This window comes from Amblyomma mixtum, chromosome 7 (genome assembly GCF_055824585.1).
Source record: "Amblyomma mixtum isolate Tamu chromosome 7, ASM5582458v1, whole genome shotgun sequence".
Lineage (NCBI taxonomy): Eukaryota > Metazoa > Arthropoda > Arachnida > Ixodida > Ixodidae > Amblyomma > Amblyomma mixtum.
The window spans coordinates 76656939-76676639 of NC_143018.1; positions in this window are offsets into that span (position 1 = coordinate 76656939).

A 19701-nucleotide genomic window follows, 5' to 3' on the forward strand; every position below is an offset into this window, starting at 1 on the left:
AGAGAACTCAAGAAAGCATTCAAAAAGTGCCCGTAGCGTATCTGCCGTCGTATGTGGATCTGCGGGGTTACTTGGAGCATGTTAAGACAGCTCAAGCATGCCAGATTATTCTTTGCATCGAAGAATAATTTTCGAAAAGATTGGTCCTAAGATTACACAGAGGAAGCGAAGATTTTCAGCAAACGCACCAAGTCAACATCTCAAGCAAGTGAGTTGAACTGTTTTCCCTGTGTTGCTTTGGCAGGGCCGAATATAAAGGCTGCGAGAGCGGCTGGTCGAGTACGCCCACCTCTACAGTACGTGGCAGCAGACAGCAGCGCAGAAAAAAAATACTGCGATACAAAAGATCAAAACAAGTCAGTCCCCCCCACAGTGTCAGGCAGGAAACTAAAATACAGAAAAAAAATAGGCACATATGTTCGCAAAAGCAAAGGGAAGAAGAAAAAACAGTTTCAGTACCGTTACAGAGGCCGATCGGTTTTAAAGTGATTAGCGCGAAATTTCAGCAAAATTCACATCAACTCTTTATTATGTACTGTATTCCTTGTTTCATATTTGTTTTCTTTTTCATATCTTTCTGTATTTACTAACACAATTCCCTATTTCAAAATTCACTGCTGACACCTTTGTTCTGTTTTATTCTTAATGTGCTTACTTTTCTTTTTGAACTGGTTTTACAGAGGTTTGTGCATAGTTTTCACTAATAACATTTTTTTTTATGCAGACTGTGTATGCCTCTGAATCCGCCCCTCACATCTGTTATGCACGTTTGAACCCTGGGGATATTATAACTAAACAAATATGTAAATAAGTAAATAAATAAATAAACAGCTTTCAGTTTGTTCAAAAGTGCCTGGCAATGTGCGTTTAATATTCTGGGCACCATATGTGGTACGAATGTTTCAAGATACCAGTGTTCAGGATGTCTTCTGTGAAATTGACGATTGTTAATAAGAAGCTCTTGTGAGTGGCGGTGGTGGTTGGTATTAATGTGAAAGCATTTTTTGTGTCATGAGTGGTGCGTACAGCACGTCTCGGCAGAGGATGTCATCACAGAGTGTCAGCGCAAACTGTCAGTCGTCGATTATAGGGGTAATTAATACAATGGTTGAATTGCATAATTTTGTAAAAGCATGAATAATTGTTAACTCCCGAAGTTGATTTATCAAATAGGTAATTAACTGATTGAAGACATTTATTAGTGGAATTAGTCAATCATTACAAAAATTGTTCGGCGAAATAATTGAATCTACGATTAGTGATTAGACAATTTTTGATTGGTTGCTTTGGTCTATTGGTGTTTAACGTCCCAAAGCGCCTAAGGCTATGAGGGACGCCATACTGAAGGGCTCGGGAAATTTCGACCACCTGGGGTTCTTTAAAGGCGCACTGACGTCGCAGAGATTACGGGCCTCTAGAATTTCGCCTCCATCAAAATTTCACCGCCGCGGCCGGGATGGAACCCGCGTCTTTCGGATCAGCAGCCGAGCGCCATAACCACTCAGCCACCGCGGCGGCTACACACACGGAAATAATTAAACAACCAATTCAGTTACATCCATTTAAATCGCCATTACCATTAGTGAATTGGTTTATTGGTTTGGTTTAGTTTGGTTTATTGGGGTTTAACGTCCCAAAGCGACTGAGGCTATGAGAGACGCCGTAGTGAAGGGCTCCGGAAATTTCGACCACCTGGGGTTCTTTAACGTGCACTGACATCGCCCAGCACACGGGCCTCTAGAATTTCGCCTTCAAGAAATTCAGCCGCCGCGGCCGGGATCGAACCCGCGTCTTTCGGGTCAGCAGCCGAGCGCCGTAACCACTGAGCCACCGCGGCGGGGCTGAATTGGTTTATAGAATAATTAAACGAATTAATCATTTAATTTGTCCATCTAGTCAATTACTTCACACATCCATCGGTAATAAATTAAACTGAAGAATTAATTATTTACAGAATAATTAGTACTTTGGCATGCTTACTACACCCTCTACACTGAACAAAAATATACCCAAAAGGGACTAAAAATGGGGGCGGCCACCCTTTTTACTCCATTTGTGAAAACATTTACTCCATGAGTGGGGAGTAAAAAGGTGGACTGTCCTCCATTTTACTCCCATCAGGGAATAAGAGAGTATAAATGAGGATTTACCAGCATTTACTCGTCTAGAAAGGGAGTTAATTGTGCCAAATACTCCACCAGTGCCGAAATGGAGTAAAAAAACGCCATTTTGTGCAATCCGCCCCGCCGCCTAGCGTCTCGTCTGCTTCTGGTCTGTTGTCGGATAATGGCGGTGAGTGACGACCGCTTGGTTAGCATCGTCGCTGGATCTCTGCTCCTTCACGGGCGCCTGCCGTGTTAGAAGATATCGACTTGTCGCCGTTTACCGCTACAGTACGTTACACAATTGAATTGCTCCTGTGAAGCCTCCAGTGCTCTAACGATACCTGACCTTCCTTTGTTTGTGTCGCCACCCCCTTACAGCCCCCGCTAGGCCTAATTCTTACAGGCTTTTTTCAGTGTGGTTCTCGCAGTGTGTTGCAGAAGATTATGTCTTGCATGATCAAGAAATGTGATAAAACAGTAAACGCTGAGCTCTTGATTGAGCTCATGAGTCCACATTTTTCCTCAGCCATGTTTAAAATCCAAGCCATAATGAAGTGAATATGAAAGCAAACACTGCCATTCCAGACTACCATCAGGTTTATTTTCATCTTTTCTGCTCTGGTTTTGGGTCAAATATAGCGTGGCGCATGACCGTGAAAACTACCCAGCGTCTCCTTTTAAGTTTTGAACTACTGATTATAATGTTACATCCCTTTATCTACGAACATGGCCAACGAAACGAGCTCGTACAGCAAAACGAGACGACAAGCAGACGACTCCTGCCGCGTACGCCGCCGCTCGGCTAGCAGACGGCGGAAAGAATGCGCGACGCGGGGTCAATTAGGGCAGCGCAGTTTCTCAAGTTGGGTTGCCGGCGGCCCGCAGAGCTACTGCCCGCTTCCGCCGCTCTCACTGCTGTAAGAATGAGTCTGAATGAGGATAAACATGACGACATTTTTGTGCTCCATCTCTGTGGGTAGTAAAAAATTTACTCCCTTTTCACTCCAAAATACCTCCCTTTGTATTCCAAAATAACTCCCTTATATACGGGAGTAAATAAAAACACCGTACATATGAAGTAAAAAAAACCTCCTTTTGGGTGTGCGTTAGAGGACATTTACTCCCTTTTGGGTGTTTGTTTGCTAACAGTGTACTTTGATCACGTGCGTCAAAAGCGACGGCAATGCTACAATGGCCCTTTACGAACCGGTGTGCATTGGTAGGGATGCAGCCGAAAAATACCTCCAAACGCCTTCTCTTTCGGTTGTATTCGGTAAATATAAAATAGCGACTGTCGTTCCTTGGCCGGATCCCACTTTGTCCTTGCTGACAACGGGGAACAAGTTTAGGTAGGCGAAGCGGAACCTTCCTGGCTTCCGCTTCACCTGCGGAATATGCGTCTATCACTTGCTTCAGCATCCTTAGGTGTGCGTCGAAACTCCGCGCGAAGAATATAGTGTCGTTTAATTAAACAATAGAGCTCTGCCACCAGTGAACTGCGGACCCCTTGCCAATGATCCACAGAAAAAATGCAGTTGCGGAGCAAAGTCCAAATTAGGTTCTCTTAGACTCAAATACGCCGTATGGCGTAATCCTGAGAACCACCGACGAGATGAAATACTTTGAGTTGCAGTCAGATCCGGGTGCTGTAGATACGGGGGAGAGGTGCAAATCTTAGTTATGTTGATGTGCCTACTGTCATTCACGCAGTAACAAGGAGAGTGTTTCTTCTTCACCAGAACAAAGTATGACCTCAATGGGCCCTTAGACCGCTTGATGACTTGGTGCCACATCCTTTTTAGGCCTCCTATAAGATAGTGTCACGCTCTCGTGCTGTCACTTCCTATGGACATTGAGCGACTCGCGCATTCGTCAGTTAGGATTACGCGTTTCGTGAATCCGTGGTGTCTGCCGAGGCTTTTATCGTGTACGCCGTTAGGAGGACTCTCCATTTATAAGAGTGTTCTGGAGCGCTTGAGCTACTGCAGTCGTTGACTAAAGCTCTAGAAGGGCGAATCCTTTGCTTGCCTCAGCGCTATCATCTAACAACGCATTTGTAGTGCTCTTGCTGAGGTGTGGATATTGATTCCAAAGTTTTACGCCAGAACCTCAGCAATTTTCGAGACGTACGACACCTCTTGCAATGCCAGTTCTCGGTCCAGGATCAACTGCTTGTTTCACTCTACGATGCATTCAATGCAATTCTCTAACTCCAGCGGCCAGGGGGATTACGAGGGGTGTCCCTGGGTGAGAAGATACCTGCTTCGATGGAGGCGAAACTGTAGAGGGCCGTGTACTGTGCGATGTCAGTGCACGTTAAAGAACCCCGGGTCATCGAAATTTCCGGATTCCTTCACTATGGCGACCCTTATAGCCGGAGTCGCTTTGGGATGTTAAACCCCAGTAAACCATAAAGCATCAGCGAGCTCACTTGCGCAATGTTATATGCTGGGTCGCCTGAGGAGATACCTCTATGTCCATCGAAAGGGAGATGGGCTTGGATCTGAGGTCGTTGATTTTTTTTATGTCCACTGTAGGGAGCCTATGTCCGTGACAAGGTCCTGTTAACACAGCTGCAGGACTACAAAGGTCGCAGGAGAAGTAACTACGTCCGTTCAGAACCACTCGAGCAAAACATGGTCCTAAAAGGGAAACTGCATAGGTTTCAGAAATCGACGATCGTTAAGGCGTCGAGTGTGTGAAACTTGCAGGTAAAGTATGAGAAATCCTTTAAGGCTAGTATTTGAAATGGCGACGTAAACGCCGATTATGATCTCGATGGCATTTAGGCTTCTCCAAAGCACACAGGGCTAAGTGGGAGGGTGCATGATGACGTCATCGAAGGTGCTTGTACATTTACAACGTTTAAGCGTTTGCTTTGAGGGAAAAAGCCAACGCCACTGAAGGCAAAGCCCAACAAGGCTTATTTGTCAGCATCAAATAAAGCACGGCAGGATTTGTTTCAGGGCAGCGGCAGTCTGAAATCTTTCGTTCCATGACGTGACGCCGTAGATGCCCGCACTTCATCGCTTTGAGGGGAAGCCTAAAATTGAACAATTGATCACGTCAATATTTTAAATGCAAGCGCAAACATACTTAGGAAACTTTACCTACAGCCTATATAGATTTGAACTTGAATAGCGGGTAATTCTTGGGCACAGTGACTGCACCTGAGCGCAGCCATCTAACCCGCTAATCTTTTCGACGCATGTTAGTAAATCATATGCCTTATCTGCCAAAAGAGCAAGCACTTTTGTTCCACACGGGTGTGTTGCCATTGCGGTCGAGTGGGCTACTGTTGTTCATTCTTTCCTATTGTTATGAGGAGATATTGAAAATAACCCTGGTATTAACGGCAACAGTGCAGTATTCGCGGAACTCCAGAAACTAACCGCAGGCCAAGCCCAATTGATAGCCGAAGTGCAGGGTCGGAAATGCCAGCTCACTACTACAGATAAAACCATAACCAACTTAAGCAATCGTATGGCTGAGCTCGAAGCACGCTACCAAGCATTGCTTCACCTTCGAAACGACATTGAAAAGATGCAGCCTGACACAAGCAACAAGGCGCGTATAATCTAGGAACTAGAAACCCGCATAGATGACGCTGAAAACAGTTCACGCCGTAACAATCGCATCATCTATGGTATCCCTGACACAACTGATAGCGAAACATTGGCAGAATCTGAAAACCTAATCACTGATGTTTGCCGTAATAACCTTCACATAAATGTGGAACCTCACGAGATAGAGCTCATCGCCTCGGTTGTCACTCACAAGATAAGAATCGTCCCATGATCGTGAAATTCAAGTGTTTCAAAACTAAAAAATCTCTCCTATTAAATGGGCAAAATCTGAAAGACATGGTTTATAGCGTTGGAGAGGAATTCTCGCATGCCGTTCGTCACGCGCCAAAAGAACTTGTTACATTTGCCAAAGCCAGGTCTGCCATGTTTTCCATGTGATTTAAAACACTTCATATCGGCTCGAACCGTTATATTTTTGGCATTTCATCTGACACCGTAAAGCAACTTGCGTAGCAATCATACCTTCATTCTGTGCCAATAAAACGCCAGCGCTCGACACCCTCAAATGTTCTCTCATTTTCCGTGATATCGCTAATATCCGCAGCTTCTTCCCACAGCATGAACTCATATCCAACGCAATTTCGTCATCCAGGAGCAATATACTTATACTAAATGAAACTTGGTTGAACAGTAACGTGTCCACGCTGAAGTTTTAACTGACTTACCCGAATTCAACATCCACCGAAACGATCGAAAAGACTCGGGGGAGGGGGGGGGGGGGGGGGGTTCTTGTTGGAATTCGCCGAGGTATGTCATGCTCAATTGCCCACGTCACAACAGATATGGAATCATTAATGGTTAATTTGTCGCGCTCCCCCTGTAACAGTGCTTCTTGGCGTTTGTTATAGGGTCCCGCAGTCAAACCCAAACTTCTGCCGACATCTGAACGACACTATAAATCACCCTGTGGTTAAATACCCAAATGCGCGCATTCTCCTTTTCGGGGACTTCAGTTATCTAGACATTGATTTGCAGCGTTTAGGTACTTCCTCATTAACATGCAATAGAGAGGCCAAGAACTTCAATGATGTCTGTTTAAATTTTAACCTCACATAGCCGCGGAACATACTCGCGTCACGCATTGCAATCGCAAACACCCTTGGCCTAATACTAACTAATAGCCCTGAGTACCTATCATCCTTTAGTTACCTTCGAGAAATCAGCGACCATAAAATCTTACACGCTCTATTTTCATTTACCCCCGCTCAGAAGCACCCATCCAGAAAAACAATGTATTTACGATAAAGGGAATTACGATGCAATAACTAAAGACCTTAATATGTTTTTTTTTCGGAGTACCAACCCACATTTGACACTCACTTTGTTCACGAATCTGGTTGTTATTGAAAAATAAGTTAAATATGCTGTCTAATATGTCTATCCCACGGGTTACTTTCAAAAATAACCGCATAAACCATGGTTTACCAACGATCTAAAACGTCTGGAAAACAAGAATAAACGCCTGTTTCGTACAGCCAAACAGACTGACAATCAAGCCGCTTGGGAAAAATACCTCGTATCTGAGAAATCATACTTCCTTGCAGTCCGTAGCAACAGGCGCTCATTTTATCACACTGACTTACCGAAGCTACGAATAAGCAAACCTACACAATTATGGTAGGTTTTAAATTTTAAGCACAGCCACGATATTACAATGACTAACGACTGGCACGAAGCGGATACTGAGCATGAATGCGCAGAAAAATTTAATATCGCTTTTGCATCTGTTTTGACTAGTGAATTTGACACGCCTTCAAAGTTACCATCACTCAACATAGAAGCCATCATACCAGCTATCACATTCTTCGTAGATGGCATCGCTTCCATAATTGATAACATGAAACTCTCATCATCAGCTGGTATGAACTTGACTAATACCAAACTGCTAAAAAATGTAAAATAAACATGGGCAGCCTACTTTGATTTCTTTGCAGTCGCTCTCTTTAGGGATCATTCCAGATGACTGGGAAATGAGGAAGGTCGTTCCAGTCTACAAGTCAGGTAACAGAGACTCTCCAAGAATTATCGCGCCATTTTGTTAACTACCGTACCCTGCAAAATCATAGAATATGTCATCTACTCTCAAAATATAAATTCCTTAGACACAAACGATTTCTTCCATTCTTCACAACATGGCTTGTGTAAAGGCCTGTCTTCTGAAACCCAATCAGCGTCGTTCCTTCACGACTTGCACACTAATCTTGACCGTAAGATACAGACTGATGCCATCTTCTAGATTTTGCAAAAGCTTTTGATAAAATTCCTCATCGTCGTTTATTTGTATAACTTTCACAGCTGAACTTACATCCTAACATACTACAATAGATTGAGCAATTTCTCACTATTCGTCCTCAATCAGTGTTTGATAACGGCCACCTGTCTAACAGCCTCCCGGTTACATTATTCATTTAGCAAGGATCTGTACTCTGTCCATTACTCTTCTCACTATATATATTTGACTTAACTGAACAAGTTTCATGCAGTATTCGAATGTTAGCTGACGACTGTGTTATTTACCGCACTATTATTAACTCTCGTTATTAACTTAGTCTTCAGACAGATCTTAACAGCTTGCTTAATTGGTGCAACAACTGGCTGATGGGCCTCAATCCTAATAAATGCAAACTTTTATCCGTCTCTCGTCGCCACAACCCGCATTGCTTCCAATATTTTATTTCTAACACCTTAATTGAATCAGTATCACCTCATTAAGTATCTAGGAGTCACTTTGTCTTCTGATTCATCTTGGCGCACCCATACTGGCAACATCATATCAGCATCGAATAAAACACTCAGTTTTCTAAAGCGCCCCCTCCGCCTTGCCCCTCTACACGTAAAATTACTCGCATATTAATCGCTTATCAGACCAAAATCAGAATATGCCTCTGCCATATGAAGCCCTCACCAAGCTTAATTAATGCATTCGAAGCTGCCAGAATGGTGCCACTCGATTCATCAACTCTTTGCACTCATATGACGTCAGCATTTCTTCATTGAAATCATTATCAGGACTACCGCCCTTTTCGTTCCGTCATCGCATTGCAAGTCTCACCTTTTATCACAAATTATTACATTCTTCACTCAACCGGTCACCGGATATCACAGCTGCAGCACGCGTATCTCAGCGCACAGTCATTCCCTACGAGTTGCCCGGCCGCCATCGCATACTGCCACCTTTTCTGCGTCCCTTTTCGTTAGAGCAGCAACGGACTAGAACGGCCTACCCCGTGACATCGTCAACATTGCTTCATCCTCTACTTTTCATGAAAATGTAACCAATCACCTTCAGTGCTAAATAAGATTCACTGTTTCGTTTGCTCATTTCATTAAAATCTCACCCCTTATGTAATACCCCCGATACAAGGGGGCCTTTAAGGAAAATAAACTGAACTGAGCTGAAGTGGTGAAGTTGCCCTTTAATGTGTATAAGGCCGCCGTTTTGCAGTGTGGATTCAGAGCCAGTCGTGAATGAACATGACTTAATCATAATGGCTGCAGAGAGTCCGCTGATGGCAGTGTCGCCTCTCTTGTCTACCATGTCGCTAACCCTGCGGCCATGAAATTCCACATCTGTGTCGATGGCTGCCTTCGAAATGCACGTTAGCCTCTGAGTAGGGTTAGCGCTGCGTCGCGTATCGAAATATGGCTCGGGCGTGTCGTCGTAGTTTTGATGGTTCGCGTCATTTTAGAGTTGCCTCGCGTCACTTTCGGGCTCAACTACCTACGCGTACTCGTCGCAGTGGAATGAGGCGTAGTCGTGCGTTTTCCTCAGTGAAGAAACTTGGGCGCTCAGCCCTAGAGACACACAAAACACGCAAGCCTGTATCTCAGTCCACCGAGAATGCTGTAGCATGCACTCTCGTGACGCATTTGATCAAGCTAACTCCAACCAGATGACTGCGGCAGGACTTCTCAGTTGCATTTTGTAGCTAAAGTGACACTACTTGCAGAGACCTTCATGTCTACTCTAGACAAATGTGACCGCTAGTGTACCTAACAGACTGGTGGAAGCGAAAACAGCTAACTCATTTTACTGTCATCGAAGAACACAACCGACCGCTGCTCTCAGCAGTGCTAAATTTAAAGCTGGCAAATGATGTTTCGAGGCAAGGTCAAAATGCTAAGCCTACTATCTCCCACAACGTTGAAGCAGTAGCACATAACTGCGGTAATTCGAGGTAAAAGCCACCGCGTTGGCTCAGTGGTTATGCGCTGGGATGCTGCCCGAAAGACGCAGGTTCGATCCCGGCCGCAGAGATCGAATTTCGATGAAGATAAAATTTTGAACAACGGTGTATTGTGCAATGTCAGCGCACGTTAAAGAACACCAGGTGGCGGACATTTCCGGAGCCCTTCACTACAGCGTCCCCATAGACAGACGTCTTGGCCCGTCAACCGCATAAACCAATTCGAGATATATACCATCGCGCTCCCCTCACAGGGTGATAAAGTCACGTACCAACATTAAGAACCGACAAATGTTTCAAAACTTTACGGTAATATAATCAACGCACTAATAATGGCACAGCTTCTTTCTCCTGTTTTCATGCTCCAGAATTCGGCCAGCTGCAGCTAAAAATGTACGAAGTCTTTTCTTCTCTGCAATCGGTTCGCTGAGTGAAAACTAATGCACCAATTCTTTAGGTGAGAGAATGAACAGTCCATGAACTTTCTACTTCTGTTCCCGCTTTGGACTTCTCGGGCATATTCTGTGCGGAAAATGTGATATTTGGGGAAGGCTGCCTGGGTGCAGACAGAACGCGGGCTGCTAGTATGGGGCAGGCAGGAAGGCGTGCGGCTTTCCGCGACGCCCTCCCAAAAAACACCAATCCAGTGACGTGCAAAAGAACAAATGCGCTCACATAGGGTCTCCCCAGAGTTGCGTCGTCGGCGTCCCGGTCCTACTTGGTTTTTTAAGATAAAGTGGGCGCTGCAGATCGAGGGAGAATAGCTTGAGTTGGTGGCTTGTGGAGCGTCTAGACAAGTTGCGAGAGAGCAAAAAAGTTTTTGAGTGCTGCGCCATACCAAGTGGACGAAAGAAGAAGCAACACTGCGGGGCGCGTGTTAGGCCACACCTCGTTGTGCAGATGTAAACTGGGTAGAAACAGCTGGTACTCTTTCATAAAGCAGAGCAAAAGCGACGATCACACGAACAGATAGGCAGAAGGAAGACTGAGTTCCACCAAATTATTTCATATCCCCTGAAACAGATATTAGCGCTGGAAACATAGCTATAACGCGACCCTAGCACGAAAGAAAGGAGGCTTGCAGTGTGAAAAATACTCACCCTGGGTCTCCCTAGATTTGGGTGTTCGGCGTACACGTCCTGCTCTGTCATTCAATGCAAAGTGGACGCTATACAGCGTCCTACAACTGCGTCAGTTAGTAGCCGTGTAGCAAGCAGACACCGTCACAAGTGTCACAAATTTCGCCGATTCTCTACTGCACCACGTACTGTTTGTCTGAGCACCACGCCCCCACACTCTCGATTTTTTATTGTGGCGCCATCAAGCGGCAACCACGTGAAGCAAGACTGCGTAGTGTGTTTTCTTTTCTCCCTCTTTTTATGATTCAATAATGCCCGCCGCCTTTTGGTAGCCAAGGCAGGAGCGGGTATATGATGTGTACAAATGCATTATCTATAAGAGGTAACAAACAACAAGAAAAAGGAAATCGGCACATAGTCGACTTTTCTGCGCGAGAATCTAGCTCACAAAATGTCGTGTCCGGTCGCTGTGTTGAATGCAGCGAAAGACGCACACGGTACTTTTAGACTTCGTTTATTTAAAGCCGATGAGGGTGCGACCAGCGTCGACCGAGGCAGGAGCCGAACTGGCCGCCCGAAGAAAGGAGGGAGCGGAGAAGCGTCCACGGGAGGGAGTGGCTTCCCAGAACAGGAGGAGGGTGCGGGGGCGCACCGTGGGGGGGCATCTGGCGACAGCGTGCGACGAAGGGCAAGTGGTCGTTAGGAGGAGGATGCGAGTGGTCGTTAGGAGGAGGACGCGGGGGCGCACACACACAAAAGCAATAAGGGGACACAACACTTCCTTCCCCCTTAGAAAGTTGCCTGGTATCGTGCAGGGGGTCGGCGCTCACGCGTGGAGGCGCGCTGGCTTTGTGCGCTCGGGGGAGAAACACTTGTAGGCTGGCTGTTGTTCGCTGTGTCTCCTAGGTCTGTCCTGGGCGAAGTCTCTTCTTCCGGGAAGAGGTGCCAGGCTATGTGGGAAGATGGTGCACGTGTTCTCTCCGCTGGCGGACAGCTCTCAGACGGCGTCGTAAATCTACGCAGCTGGTTGAGATGTCGGCGTGCTACTGTGCCATGTATGTTGACGAGCCAAGAGCGCAGGCCTATGCGTCTGACAATTGTAGCTTCCTCCCAGCGTGGCTTTTTCAGAAACTGTCGGGCGAGGACGCGCTGCCCCTCATTAAGCGTGCCGCAGCGCGGAATTGCTTTTTCTTCCCGGAACGTCTCTGCCTTTGGCTCGGTGAGGATGGCTGTGAGCTGGGTTCGCATTTCACGCTCGAACATCATTTTCGAGGGGGTCTCGCCTGTTGTGCTCTGAACCGTCGTGTGCTGCTTGAAGAGAAAGCGCGCAAGGCGGCGCTGCAGCGAGCCTGTCTGATCTCTTTCAAGGGCGCGTTTTAGCTCGGCTACGTAGCGCTCGGCTTGTCCGTTTGTCGCTGGGTGGTAGGGGGCCGATGTAACTGATGAGATCCCGTTGTCGCGATAAAACTTGAGGATCTCCGCAGACACAAACGGTGTTCCGTTGTCCGACACTACCTTGCGCGGCAGGCCGAACGTTGCAAATAGTGATCGGAGGTTGTCAATGACTGCTGCCGAAGTCGTCTGTCCCATTTTCCTTATCTCAAGCCACTTTGTGTAGGCATCTACGACCACAAGGAAAGTGCAGCCCTCAATTGGTCCTGCAAAATCAATGTGCAGTGTGTGCCATGGTGTGTCTGGCTTTTCCCATTCTGGGACTGGAGCTTTCGGCGGGGCGCTCCGGCTGCTCTGGCAAGGCTTGCATTCTCGCACCACTGTTTCGATGTCGTTGACAATGCCAGGCCACCACATGTAGCTTCTGGCACACTTTTTCATTGCAACGATGCCCCGATGTCCGGCGTGGATGAGAGACATAGCTTGTGCGCGTAGTTCTCTCGGCATCACAACTCGGGACCCAAATATGATGCAGCCGCGATGGGTGCTCAACTCTGTAGCTCGCCTGCGGTAAGCGCCGAAGTTGTCCCCTTTGAGTTTATGCACGTTGCCTTGTTGAACAGCTGTGTAAACTAGCCGGAGAGCTGCGCACTTCTGCGTAGATGCTGCAACTGTGCCTGCTGTAAGCGGAGGTTCTGGCAGTGCTTCGAACATCAGAACGTCTCCTGGTGGAAATGGTTCGTCAACAGTTGCGTCTAGTGGCAGACGGCTTAGCGCATCGGCGTTTTGATGTTTACTCCCATTGCGGTAGACCAGAGCGTAGTCGTACGCTGAGAGTTTGATGCACCAACGTGTCATTCGCGGAGACAAAGTTGGTGGCATAGGCCTTTGTGGTCCCAGAATGCCCAATAGCGGTCGGTGATCGGTTATAAAGGTCACCTTCCGGCCGGCAATGTACTGGTGAAAATGTGTCGCCGCGTAGACGATGGCTAACCCTTCTTTGTCAAGTTGCGCGTAGTTGCGTTCTGCTTGCGACAACGTACGTGAGGCGAAGGCGATGGGAGCTTCCCTTCCTTGCTCGTCAGTTTGCGATAGAACCGCGCCGACTCCGTACGGTGATGCGTCGCAAGCCAAAAGCAGAGGCTTCCTATCGTCGTAGTGGCGGAGGACTGTACATCTTCGAATCAGGTCTTTCAGGGCATCGAATGACTGCTGATGGCGTGGCGACCATGTCCATGTCACATCTTTCCGAAGGAGTTGGTATAAGTCGTTGGCCACGGTAGCTCTTTGTTCCAAGAACCGGTCGTAGAACGTCAAGAGTCCGAGAAAAGCCTGTAGCTCCTGCTTGTTTGTTGGAGCTCGTGCTTCTGTGATCGCTCGCACTTTGTCCTCGGTAGGGTGAATGCCTTCCGCATCAATTCGGTGTCCCAGAAATTGCACCTCTGGCACCGCAAAACAGCACTTCGATTTGCTTATGCACAAATTAGCGTTTGCTAGCCTTTCGAGAACGAGCTCTAGGCGCACTGCATGCTCTTCAGTGGAAGTGCCACTGATGATGACATCGTCAAGGTAGACACAAACTCCTGGGATGCCCTGAAGCACTGTCTCCATGAATTTTTGAAATATGGCCGGGGCTGCAGCTACGCCAAAAGGCAGTCGCTTGACTTTGTACAAGCCTTTCAGTGTGTTAATTGCCAATAATTCAGCAGTTGACTCGCTCACCTTCAGCTGCTGATACGCCTGGGTGAGGTCCAATGTGCTGAAGACTCTTGCGCCACGTAGTACACTGAATACTTCTTCAGGTGTCGGTAGCGGGTAAGAGGACGCTTTAGTCGCAAGATTGACGGTGCTCCGGTAGTCTCCGCAGAGGCGTATGGTTCCGTTCTTCTTGCGAACTACGACAAGTGGTGTGGCCCATTCTGAATGCTGCGTCGGCTCGATGACACCTTGCTGCTCCAGTTTGTCCAACTCTTTTTCAACTGAATCTCGGAGAGCAAACGGCACCGGCCTGGCCTTCAGAAATTTGGGTTGCGCGTTGTCCAACAACTCCAGTGTGACCGGGGGCCCTTCGTTTCCTGGAATCTCTTCCGAGAATACTCTTTCGTATTTCTCTTGCAGTTGCTCAACCATGTTCTGGCTCGGCGTCTGGTGTATGCCGCATATCATCACGCCTAGTGGAGAAAACCAGTTTCTCCCTAGAAGGCTTGATCCTGTGCCCTTCACAACAAGCAGAGGTAGCGTATGGGTCTGGCCGTTGTAGTTAACCTGCACGTTGGCAGAGCCCAATAGTGGCAGATTCTGTCCTGACCACGTTCGCAGGTGCGTGTCGTCTTGTTGCAGGGCGGGTGCGTCAGATGGCCATGAAGTTCGGAACGTGTCCTCACTGATCAGAGTACAGGCTGCGCCGGAGTCCACCTCGAACTTAATCAGCTGGTGATGTACGCTTACTTCTGTAAAAATCTTCGGTCGCGTGCCGAGATTCATGGTGTTCAGGTCGTAGAACACAGATGGTGTTGCTGATGGTGTTCCATGGAGATCAGATAGCGGCGTATTCTCTGAGGCGTTGACGCTGTGATTAGGCTGGGAAGGTGACTTTATCTTGGCAAGTCTCCGTTTCGTAATGCATGCTCTTTCGATATGCCCTCGCTTGTGGCAAAAATTACACGTGGCTGACTGGAATCGACATCCCTGGGGGTTGTGTTGGTCGTCACACCGCCAGCAGCGTTGTGCCTTTTTGACCGATTTTACAACAACAGAAGGCTTGCGCACCTGGTTGCTTGTCTGGTGTACCGGCTCGGTGTTCCGGCGAATCCCTCTCTGCTGGTGACCGGCGCTCTCCGCTCGAACGGCGATGTCGTAAGCTTTGCTGAATGTGAGGTCCTTCTCAGCGAACAGGCGCTGCTGCAGTGACTCGTCACTCAGTCCGCACACAAATCTGTCGCGTAACATCACGTCCAAGGGAAGCATGGTGGTGTTAGCAGAAGAAGCTGCGTCTCCCTCCTGCCCGGTAGCTGTTGTCGACAGCGTTCCAAAATTGCAGTCGGCAGCGAGCTTCTTGAGCGCGGCTACGTAGGCGCTCACAGTTTCTCCTCCCAGTTGATCTCGTCGTTGGAAGCGAGCCCGGCTGTAGACCTCGGATGGCCTTGGGTCGTAGTGCTTTTGCAGCGCTTTTACGATGTCGTCGTAAGACACTGCCGCTGGTGTGCTTGGCTGAATAAGGGCGCAGACAGTATCGTAGGTCTGCTCCCCGCACAGCGTCAGCAGGTTGGCCCTCTTCAAGGCTGGGTCTGTGATGTTGTTAGCTTCAAAGTAGAACTGAAGGCGTCCAACCCACGATGACCACGATGAGCCGTTGAACTCTGGTATCTGATTGGGAAACCCTCGCGTAGCCATGGCTTGTCAATAGCGTTGCGTAGCGCGGGTCGAATCCACTTTCTCGTCGCCGCTGTCGTGTCCGGTCGCTGTGTTGAATGCAGCGAAAGACGCACACGGTACTTTTAGACTTCGTTTATTTAAAGCCGATGAGGGTGCGACCAGCGTCGACCGAGGCAGGAGCCGAACTGGCCGCCCGAAGAAAGGAGGGAGCGAAGAAGCGTCCACGGGAGGGAGTGGCTTCCCAGAACAGGAGGAGGGTGCGGGGGCGCACCGTGGGGGGGCATCTGGCGACAGCGTGCGACGAAGGGCAAGTGGTCGTTAGGAGGAGGATGCGAGTGGTCGTTAGGAGGAGGACGCGGGGGCGCACACACACAAAAGCAATAAGGGGACACAACACAAAAAAAAAACGCCGCATTTACATCCAGGGCAGAAAGCATCAAAAACAGCCTTTCCGAGAACGAAACCAAGTACATAAAACTGACTGGATTGGTCTGACTGCAGCTAAAAATGCTTCGATGATGATAGGGTGGCTACATCGTGAGTTACCAATTCGAATAGTCTATCGTACTCGGAAAGAACGACATGTGGCATTGTTTCTGCACTGAGGGATTAGAATTGTTTTGTCATGTTCGTACGCATGGTCTTTCGTGTTCTGTTATACATAATATAAGCCTCAAATTCTTTTTTTTTGTATGATGATGGCGAAGAACACTGCCAAGCTAAGCATTTTTAGACGACATTAAAAGGTGGGCAAACCGGAGCGGCTGAGAAGGTTAGATACAGATACCTGTCTTCAGTAGGCATGGCATATAAATTGTAGTGCTTTATTTTAACCCCGCCCTTCTGCCTAGACTTCTAATGCGACTTTTCCTATGTGGAAGCCATACGAAATCTAGACCGCGTTGTGGGCAAGTAAATATTCTAGAGATAGCTAATATAATCGCATTAAACACTGCGAAACGGAGAGTCAAGCTGATAAAAAAAATTATGGGCCGCATAACACAACTTACAGCGATATCGGACGTGCGGCAATGCGATAGCAGTGTGCTTTGCATAACTTGAGCACGGATAGAAATTGATGAAGCCAGCGACATCGAAATCACAGAGGCACGTGAGATAGGCAGTGAAACAGGCGGGATGTGCAGCTGCGGCGATGGCGTAGTGGTCTAATGCAGGGGCCACTGCCTGCAGCTGTTCTCTAAGTGGCGCCGCATGTGTCGCGGCTGAACGGGCTTTCGCCAGTGTGCATAGCATCATGTGGAGTGACACTTCCAGACTCAGCAGGTGTAAAATTCCCCGTGTCGCGATTGATGGGGCTTTCGCCAGTGTGCGTACTATAATGTGGAGTGACACATCTAGACTCTGAAGGTGTAAAATTACACGTGTTGCGGTTTAACAGGCTTTCGCCAGTGTGTGTATGCTCGTGCCGAGTTAACGTTGCATAGCCCTCAGTTGTGGAAGTGAACATGAGCCACTCACACAGTCGTCCTCCTGTGTGGCACTCCATATATATCTTACCCTCGCACTTCGCAAACACCGCAGAGTCCTCGGAGAATTTAAGTGGCTCTCCTCCTGTCTCAGTGTGCATGTATCTCGTAACATCGGCAAAGTTCGCTGAAACGTAGGCGCAGGAGGGACAGCTCAACAAATCTCCTTTCAATACTGGTGCCTGTCGCCCGAACAAATTCTGTTCCATGAGTGAGTGGAGGTCATCGGGTTCTTTGCTGGTAGTGTTCACCGCCTCTCCATGCAGGTCGTTGTCTTCGAATGAGTCCAGAACACAACTTTCGTCGTGCCAGTCGGGAAAGCACACCGCTTCTGCAAATAAAATTGACAGAAAGTGTGACGTTAGGAAAATCCAGTTATTTTTTTGTCGTGCTTACTCCGTCCGTATAATTTTTGTGCGATGGTTTAAGCAAGCCAGGTTGCTGGTCGCATCGAATAATAATTCTCGCTAAGATTCATGATAAAATAACACACCATTCGCAGACATTTTTAGAAAACGCACCACGTCAACTACATCTCTAGTATTAAGGAGAGGATTCATGCAAGCTTTCAAAATAGTACTCGTAGCGTATCTACCATCGTATGCTGTTAAAGTAGCTCTGTTATCACGGCCAATGTAGGCAAACCTGTGCATGACATTGCGCTCGTATGAACCACTGTATGTGGCGGAGTTTGACGTGGACGACTTTTGTAACGCTCTAGCCCTTCAAGCTTGAAGCGGTCAGTTGTCCAAGTTTTTGTGCAAAACGTTGTATGTACTGCCGCATTCTATGTGCATTGATGCGATGAACTTGATGGTGTTTTCTTCCTGCACGTCAGCGCTAACAACAAAAAAATACTTTTCATTTAGGATGACAAATTTGTTTTGAGGAGAGAATTCGTATTGCAATAAGCACTTAGCGATACCTATCTGCTCATCGCACAACTGAGATCATGCCTGCAAGTCTCATATACTGCGAAAACGAAGCACGAGCTCTCCAATAAAAGTTTGGCAGTCATAACCTGCACGTGCAGCAAAGTACAACTTGTCAGCGTTAGTAGCAGACAGGAAAAATCTGAGCATATTGAGTAATCCGCATATCTAAAAGTGGCTATAAATCATGAAGAATAATGGAAAGATTAAGAAAGATTGAACGGTGCATAGAAAGCATAGATAATTGATCTAGCTTTTTAGCATGCATGCGAGGCATCAGTATATCGAGAGTGAGAGGCAAAGAACGTCAGATTTAAATATTTGGCTCTCGGTAAATGTGCTTGATAATTTAACAAAACAAAAATGTGGTTGAGTTGCGTGCGAAAGGAAGTACTTGAAGACAACAGATTTAAAACTGTAAACAAGTCTTCGTGTTTTGAGAGCAAGGAGGGCATTGGTCTTTTGAGCAATATTCAAAAGCACAAAAGCTGTGGTGGGCTCTGCTTACCTGAAAGTCCTGGTATACCTGCGGGAACGACATGGTTCACTTCCGGAAAGGTTCGCACGAAAACTGGCGAAAAATGATCTAATTCCCACATCGATGCCGTAGACTCTGAGATGGTGATATAGGAATTGAAATAGACGAGAAAAATAGTTAAATTCACTGCATTTTGATCCCCGTGATGCTGTAGATGCCGTAGACTCAATAAACACCAGTATGCAGATGGGCGGGCGTAGCCTGCATAATTAAACGTCAGAAGATTTTTCCAAAGCTTGCAGGTTTTTATTTAAAACTGTGAGAAGTATACGTCGGTGTGGTATGCGCAGGCAGATTGTAGAGCAAAACAAAGATTACGAACCCATTATGTATGAATAAGTACACAATTAGCTAAAGTTAACTAGTCATCTTTTTTTTGACATTTGAGGGGCAAAGGTGGTAATCCAAAATTCATTGGTTTGGTTTGATTTTATGGGGTCTAATGTCCCAATGCGCCTTAGGCTACGATGGATGCCGTAGTGGAGGTCTGCGGATAATTTCGACCATATGAGGTTAACTTCCACTGACATAGTCTTTCGCTGCCGCCATTTAAATGCGGTCTTCTTGGTAGGTATCGAACTCGCGTATATCGGGTCAGCAGCTGAACAACGTAATCACTGAGCTACCGCGGCGGCTCGCAGATATCTATACAGTCGAGCCCACTTTTAACGAACCTGAGGGTAGCGTGGATTGCGTTCGTCGCATCCCAGGTTCCTAGTAAGCCGACTTGTCATTTTCGGCCAGAATTCCGAAGTCCGACGAAACAAACTTTTATTGCTCAGAAACGTTCATTATGGGCGTCGGCTTCTTCGCTGTAGACCATAGCGCGGCGCTTTACAAGCTCCGCAGAGTGGGCACACATATGTTTCCGCCCGAGGCCAAGCAATAAGCTGCTTGAAGAACACCATTTTACTAATCGGGGTTAAAGCGTTCTTGGCAACCGGCGACAGCTTGGCATCCTCCTCAGCAGATTCTTGCCAGTCGGGGAGCGCTCGCACTTCGCGTACAATGGCTTCGTC